This window comes from Poeciliopsis prolifica, unplaced genomic scaffold, assembly GCF_027474105.1.
Source record: "Poeciliopsis prolifica strain line A6 unplaced genomic scaffold, Auburn_PproV2 SCAFFOLD081, whole genome shotgun sequence".
Taxonomy (NCBI): Eukaryota; Metazoa; Chordata; class Actinopteri; order Cyprinodontiformes; family Poeciliidae; genus Poeciliopsis; species Poeciliopsis prolifica.
The window spans coordinates 87,495-94,079 of NW_026562456.1; the positions used below are offsets into that span (position 1 = coordinate 87,495).

Below are 6,585 nucleotides of genomic sequence, written 5' to 3' on the forward strand. Positions count from 1 at the left end.
ACCACTTTATTCTCATAATGTTTAAACCTTATTGTAATGCTTTGCAATTTTGTTGTCTGACTGTATTAGGATATTTCAACTTTTTGGTCACATTATAACATCTCTATTCTCATAATACCAAGACTTTTTGTCATATGACTTTATTCTAAGATAAATTACTGGGTTTACTGGTATTTCTCATAATATTTCGACTAATCCAAACCTTTTCCTGTTTCTAGAATACATGTTTCTCCAGTTTGAGTTCAGATAACCTCATCCCATGTGACGGCGTCTAGCGTCTTTCATTCCAGCCTCCTTGTTGCCTTTGTGTCCTCCTCTCTTCTCTGGCGGACAGTTCGGGGCCCGGGGCCACACTCTGCTCTCAGTCCCAATGTTTCTTGTCCTTCTTGCTTTGAAGACCCTCCTCTTTTCTTTACAATTACAAACTGCTTTCATTCTCCAGTGCTCAGCACTCTGGAGCTCATTTAATCAGGACATCCTGCGTTAGGTGTTCCTGCTGCAGCAACTCAATGCATTGAGGCATTTAGATGTTTTGCTAAAGTTCAAGCAATGCATTCTGTAAAAAAATCAGAAACTGCAGATCTGAATAATAAAAGCAAAAGAAATGTTGACGGAAACACAGCTAGTTCAGAAATCGGTTCATTAACCTGCAAATTCTTCTTCTTTTGCTGCTTCGCTCAGGACTTTCCGACTACAAACTAGCAAAGGTGTAGTTTTTCCTCATTTGCTTCATATTTTTAAAAATAAAAACAGAAGTCGGGTTACCCTTTAGCTGAGGCCCACTCTAAATGTACCGCTGGATGTCTGAAATGTATTCTAACCCTTGTAAAGGACACAAACACGCAGACACACGCTGGCAGCTCGTTCAGTTGTCTCTAAAAGCAGAGAAGGTGACCTATTTAAAAGGTTACTTTCTTCGCCCCCTGGCTGGATTAGAAAACAAAGCGCGAGCACTAAATTTATCCTGTTCCTTATCTGATGCTGCAGCCTAATCATGATAAGAAATATGTGCATCTTCCCGCCCCTGGATTAAATGCACTCTCCTCAGACTGCTGCAGCCATGAATAATGAGTCGTCATCACCCATCCATCTCACTGTGTGACTGGCCACTGGCAACGCAGCGATTTCACGCACTGGATACGGCCATTAGGGCGCTTTTACAATAAACTTCATGAAGTTTGTCATGCGGATAACGACAGAGTGGAGCATGTGAAACTGGAGCTTCATGGTTTTTGGCGCAGAAAGATGAAAGGAGACGTTGGTGGAGGAGAAAAAGCCAATTGTCCAACACAGAAACTCGTGTTTCCAGTTTCAGATATGGTATTTTAATCTTGCATTTGTAACCCTCAGGTCCAGTAGGTTGACAGACACATTCACGTTGCCTGTATTTCTAAAAAAACTGGGAGTGAAGTTGGTGGTTAACACCAGCCAGCAGCTTATGCCCTAAATAAAATGCAATAAATAACCCTAAACAACAGACATTTAATAGCAGTTAGCAGCAGCTGACACTTGTAAAATAAAAATAAAAACATTTTTTGGCCCTCAAGTCCTTTTGACTCGATGATTTTGGCCGACATGACAAAAAGTTTGAACATCCCAGTTTTAATTAGAACTCCAGCATTAATCAATCAAATTTATTTGTGAAGCATGTTTCACAGGAAAGTCTGACATGCTCTACATCAGAAAAACACAAAAATAAGCAGTCATAAAAACAGCAGTCACCAACTGAGAAATCAGTCAATTGACATCAACAAAATTATCAATACGCATCCAATATTTTGATTGATGTTCCAGTTCAAAAGCAAATCTAAACATGAGGGTATTTAGCTTTTATTTGAAGGAACTCAGTATTACAGCTGTTTTACAGTTTTCTAGAAGTTTGTCCAGATTTTGGTGGATCTGCAGTAAACTAACGGTATTTTGTGTACCTGTTATTATTAATTAAATTGCCGAAACAAAGTTTACATTTTAATGTTGCAAATTCAGCGTTTAAAATGTACCCATTGTTTGACATGTAGTCAATACTTTAAGGTTTTTTGTTGTTCCTGGGTTCTTTTATTGAGATTTATTTTGGAATAAAAGATGTAAAATTTGCAGCTTCTAATAGAAAACTGACAACATAAACTCCACTCTGGGGAAAAAAAGAACATGAACCTAAACTTTGTTTTTCAGAGAGTTTTATGCAATGAAATAAAATGTTTATTCAGTTTAAAATGAGAAACTAATCAGGGTAAATGTCATCAAAACCTGCAGGAGGTGAAAGGCCAACATCCCAATCGTCAGCAGGAAATTTGTGTATGTTTGGGAGGCTGAGAGGAATCCCATCATCTGTGGTGCTTCAGGTTGGTTTCAGAGGGAGACGGTAACCATAACAACAGGTAACCATTAACGACCAGCATCCACCACGACTGCAGCTCACAAATTAACTCTAATTACAGAGATGCAGCTCAGAGCTGCTGCTGCTGCAGCTGATAACAGCCGGCCCTCCTCAAGTGTTTTCCATCCTGGAACAAACAACAGCAGCACATCCAGATCAGGCACTTGAATGCAAATGTGATTCTGTTCAAGGAAACTTGCAATTTAAATAAATGCAACAGTTTTATTATTATTATTATTATAGGATGATCAGAATGTCTAAACTTTTATTCAACAATCCCTGAACAATTCTTGAATAAAAGAAAGAGAGAGATATTCTTTAGCTACTGTTCAAAATGAGAAAGACAGGAAAGGATGGTTTAAGATAACAGTAGCCAAACATTTATCTTTAAACTCAATATTTGTTTTGAGGCTAAATATTTAGCTTGAACAAAATATTTAGTTTGATGCTAATATTTAGCTTGCTAACTAACTGTCTAGCTGCAAGCTAAATATTTAATGAGCAAGCTAAATATTTAGCTCAAGGCTACTTATTTAACCCGGAGCTAAATATTTAGTTTGAAGATAAATATTTTGTTGGCAAACTAAATACTTAGTTTGAAGCCGACCATGTATGGAGACTCAAACTAAATATTTAGCTCCAAAATTTTATTTTGTACAGTTATTTATTAGCTTGCTAGTTGAATATTTTATTTGAAACTGACATAAATGAATGAATAACATGATGAAAATGACTTTAAAAAATCAGTCAGAATCCAGGAAATCAAAATAATTCAGATTTATATGTTGCTTTTCCACCGCCTCTTTCTAATGCCGCCCTGGACAACTGCCAGCGGCTCAGACCAGACTGATTACTGCAGAGGAAAGCCCAAGTATGTCAGTTCTCCTCTGCTTTAGGAACCAGAGGGAGGATCCCAACAGAACCTGTTTAGCTAAACCCAGAACAGCAGATCCTAAAGGTCAAAGTGGGTTAAAATCCCAGTAGAGGTAAATAAAATGTCGATATGTTCCCAGACGTTACACAGGACTGTGGCGGTGAAAACATTGCAAAGTCTGAGTCAGACTGTGCAACACCTGCGGGAGCATCCTCCATCAGTGAATCCGCGTGTGCCTCACACCGCCATCCGACCCTGCGCTCTCCCCGCCCGGTGTGTGTGTGTGTGTGTGTGTGTGTGTGTTTCTGGGCTCAGGGCGGCTGCATGAGAAAACGCTGCGATGAGTTTAAGAAGTCTTGACAGCAGATGTCTGCATAATAACACACAGAGCAGACATGTGCAAGCAGGAAAATCAAGGACAGCACGTCATGCGTGCCAGTCACTTAAAGTAACAGTTTTCTCTCACAGCTTAAAACACAGATTATGTGCAGAAAAGGCTGCAGATGCTGTTAAATGGATTTATAAATCTGAGGAGGGATTTAAACGCTCTTCGCGCGCCTGGATGAGGCCGAGGCGGAGTTGCTAGGTAGAGTTCTGGAAGAGCAAATGCTGATGTGTAGGAGGAGGCCAAGTTCAGCTCTGAGCACGCTGCAGAGGCTCGTTAAAATTCAGATTTCTGAGTCAGAATCCAAAAAATAAAGGTGGTTATCATAGTTAGAGCTGCAGAGAGAGCTTGCCCTGTGTATGAGCTTCTAACCTGCTCAGGACTTGGAAGTGGGGATTATTTTGCAGCTGCATTTCTGCACCTCTTAACATGTGTTGACTCTGGGAAACAAGGCTGTGGCGTGCTTTGCTGCGCGCTCAGTGGTGGTATTTACCTCAGTGAAGCTGCAGGCGCTGAACGATGCTGTTTACACTTCCTCACTGTTGTCTCAGCTCTGATTCTCTGAGGTTCTGCAGGACGAGCGCAAACAAGCTCCATGCAGAAGCTTTGCTTGTTTTGTCTGTGGAGCAAAAATATATGTGTCAGCATATAAAATCATATTTATATGCTGACACATAGTCAGCATATAAATATGATTTTATATGAATGTAATGCAGAAATATACAGATTTACAGAAAAAAATATTAAAGTGAACTACTAATTTGTCCTTAGTTTATAAATTTATTTTGATCAAACTGAATAATGTCATTTTATTTTTTCAAAATATGGCCTGAACCACTACCTCAAAGTTTACCACGGTTTTATTTCATATGTGAGACACTCTGTGTCTCACATATTATAGCTCGATATTATAGCCTGACCACATCCGCCATACAAAGTTCCACTTAATTCTAATCTTTCTTCAGTGCTTCATCTGGGATTTCTCCCATTGAAGTGGATTGTCTCCAGTAGAATTTCAATCAGAAAACAGAAGAAGTTGTGAATGATGTCAATTTTCTGTGCTGTTTTAGAATTACAGTTCACCTATAGGGAGTGAACAAAGTCGTTCAGTCCGCGTTGATCATGTTTCCAAATATTGAATTAGCATTAACAGCCATCTTGTTTGGCTCGGCTCTTCTCTCTTTGCAGTGGGAGATGGTGTCAGTATGCAAAGTCTGTAATTTGACCAACACATCAGGAGGGAGGAGATACAAATCGGTTTCTAAGCTAGATATTTAAAACTTGTGTAAATATTGCCGTCTGTGACCCCCAACTTGGTGTGTTACATTCACAGATACATTAGCTCGACTCGAATAAGTAAAGGCCATGAATAAACTGACAAAAACAACTTTAGAAAACAACTTCAGATGCTCAGTTTGGTTCGCTCGCCCCTCACTTCCAACATCCATCGTGGCGCCTCCAAAAACTGACGTAGTTACAAATGGTCAGTACCAAAGCAATAGAGTCAAATGTGACTTTCATGAAATATTTTTATGGTATAATATAGATAGAGTACATTGCTTTTGTTTCATTTTCATCTGTATATTATCACTGTCTGCTTTAGGACGCTCAGATACATCTGACCAACTCTGACCAACTACGTGGATAAATTAATCTGATGATTCTAGCTTGAAATCAGTTTTCATTGGGGAAAAATAAATAAAAGGATTAGAAGAGGAGAATTCCCTCAGAAGAATAGAAATAAGATTGTGTTCACTGAACTGGAAAGTAGCAGGAAGAACCGCTGGCCAGTCATCAGTCCATGATGGACATGAAACTCACCTCCAGCTTCTACATCCAGCCGTTCCTTCCTTCATCAGCCACCCTCCCAGCCTGACCTCCTTCCCTCCTCCTCCGACCTCGGAGCGTCTGCATGTGTTGGAAAGCCCTCAGGATCGCAGATCACCAGATATACACAAAGAAAATCTCTGCTTGTTCACAGCAGCCTACGCAGGATATTAACAACACTGGTGCACACGCACGCATGCATACATGCACGTGCATGACAGCAACAATAACTCAACAAGAGCTGCAGGAGTGGGGGAGGAAGAGGAGAAGGTGGGGAGGGATTACAGCCTGGAGAAATAATAACAGCAGCCTCAGCTTGCTCTCTGCAGACATGTGCGCACACATAGATGCATGTCAGATGCATGGCGGATAGGAGGTCTCTGGTGTTGTGTCACTAGTGCTGTTAAGCAAAGATTTTAATAGACAACACTTTCAATCCTCCCCCATCACTCGCTGTAAGGTCACCGTGGTCCCCCGCCCCCTGCTGAGGGTATTAAGAGTGAAAGGCATTAGAAAGAGTGAGGATTTATGAGTCTTCTCCCAGTGGACGAATGCAGACGCAGAACTCACATTTAGCATCAATTTATCAAAGTGGGATTTGTTTATGTTTTTAATTTAACTCAGAAAATGGTGATTTTGACAGTTTCCGGAAAAAAATTTAGAGCTATTTATTGATTTAAGTGAAATCAAAGCATGCACAGGTGTTGATTAGCTTAGCAAATGTAGCTTTTATGAGCTAACTAAGACAGACATGTGGCCTACATGCTTGTCATTACATATACTTACTCTAAAGCCACGAGAATCTTGTCATTCTCAGGTGAAGTTTGCACATCCTTTACAAACCTGTTGAAACACTGATTGTTTCAACATCAAAGCGCATTGCTGAAGAAGCTCTGAAATCAATCCTTATATGGTGGCGTCCATTAATCCATTTGTGAACAGTCTGCCGCTGTCGACAAAAAACATCAGTCATTTCGACTTGGTTTGGGTTTAACCTCTGCGGTCTTAGCGCGATGCTCAGGACGAGCGCGGCAGATGTCACGGTCTGTGGAAGTTAGGAAATGCAAGCATGTTGTTTCACCACCTTAAGAAGCTGTTAAATGAGTTTTAAGACATACAGAT

The 6,585-nt window shown here is 40.3% G+C and overlaps 1 long non-coding RNA gene across 1 annotated transcript; it reads right to left on the reverse strand.

Annotated features, from left to right (window-relative positions):
* Positions 1-1,404: 1,404 nt before the first annotated feature.
* Positions 1,405-5,570, reverse strand: LOC129352881 (uncharacterized). The gene is made up of 3 exons (XR_008604952.1): positions 5,458-5,570; positions 4,130-4,255; positions 1,405-2,504 (listed from the first exon to the last, which is right to left on the reverse strand). It is a non-coding gene; the product is annotated as an uncharacterized LOC129352881 (long non-coding RNA).
* Positions 5,571-6,585: the final 1,015 nt, after the last annotated feature.